The 1,535-nt window shown below is 39.8% G+C and overlaps 1 protein-coding gene across 2 annotated transcripts in view; it reads left to right on the top strand.

The window, feature by feature from the left end:
* Positions 1 to 1,535, top strand: part of LOC106879057 (beta-arrestin-1) — a 63,714-nt gene that overhangs the window by 46,493 nt on the left and 15,686 nt on the right. The gene's annotated exons all lie outside the window — the stretch shown is intronic.

Raw genomic sequence — 1,535 nt, 5'->3', positions numbered from 1 at the left:
ACACACACACACACACACACACACACACACACACACACATATTAAAGGCTTAAATTTTCTATAAAAAGAGCAATAGGAGTCTTGCCCTAAATACTCATGGTAGTTTGGTGATCGGTCACGTTAAACTGAGTAATTGTAATTTAGATTTGTAAAATGCAAGGGTGTGGTTGGAAGAAGGTTCCCTCGTTGACTCATAATCTACAGTTTCTTTCGTTGCAGTGTTTATCGATTTTAGTTTATCTCATGTTAATCAGGACGTTGAATGCTACTGCGACACTTACGTTACATGTGTATAATTTTTATTACAATTTTGCATCCCAAAGCGAATCCGCTCCTCTTTCTGATGAGATTAATATTTGACTTGCTAATCACCATGCACTCGACGTCATCATCACATGATATATTGATTCGATGAGATTAACAATGACTAATATAATAGTTTTGTGATAATTATGCTGTGAAGTTATCTTTAGTATTAATGGAATTTCCCATATGACGATTATTTTATAGCCATTCAAGTACATTTTTTTCTATTGGCTTACAAATATAGCAACATATTGATTTTTTTTTCTATTTTTAACATGTTAAGACTTATATATTTGTATTAACTATTTTGAGAACTATAAATAACCGTTGCCACCGATTGAGACTACGTGATCACTAATGCCCTATTTATAATTTTTTTTTTTTTGCATGTAATGTCGTCAAGTTGCTTCATACTTCAATCGTATGAATAATCGGCAGCGTGAAGCTCAGAGCTAAGATTCAGTTAACTTCAACTTTCAATAAAGCAAACACGCGCACGCGCACGCACGCACGCACGCACACACACACACACACACACACACACACACACACACACACACACACACACACACACACACACACACACACACACACACACACACACACACACACACACATTCTACTCTATGCATCAAGTACATTTTCCTTTGTCATAAACAATCCATACACACATACACGTCGGCCTCAGTATTTCTTCCTGTAACAACGTCAAAACCGCTAATTTTTTAGACGTTACCCTGGACTTACAAAACCAAACCTTCTACCCATATCACAAAGCTGGAGAAAACCTCCACTACGTGAACTTCTCCCACAACGCCCCTCCGTCCTAAAGTCTATTGTAGAAAGCGTCTCCTACCGGATCTCCTCAGTATCTGCTAATCAAGATTTATTCGATCAATATGCTGAATACTACAACTGTGTCCTACAATGTGCCGGTCCTTTGCTATTCCAATATTTGGATGGGTGGGGGAGGGGGTTCAGGTCCATCATATGATGGTTGGGTACTGTTTTTTGCTCTGGGTTTAGTCTAGAGAGGGATGTCCCACATGGGGATGTATTCAGTTGAATGTTTATATCACAGGGTTCACTACGTTGTAAGCATTTGGGGGCTAGGACTCCCTTCTGAGTCTGCCTCCTATCCTCTCGCTCTCTCTCCGCCACACTTCATGGTGTTGTTGTTGGTGTTGGCACTCCGTCGCTTACGACGTTGAGGGTTCCAGTTGATCCGA

The sequence above is a fragment of the Octopus bimaculoides genome, chromosome 5 (assembly GCF_001194135.2).
Source record: "Octopus bimaculoides isolate UCB-OBI-ISO-001 chromosome 5, ASM119413v2, whole genome shotgun sequence".
NCBI classification, from domain to species: Eukaryota; Metazoa; Mollusca; class Cephalopoda; order Octopoda; family Octopodidae; genus Octopus; species Octopus bimaculoides.
The sequence above is the reverse complement of the archived record's forward strand: the minus strand, read 5'-3'. Positions and strand labels throughout refer to the sequence as shown.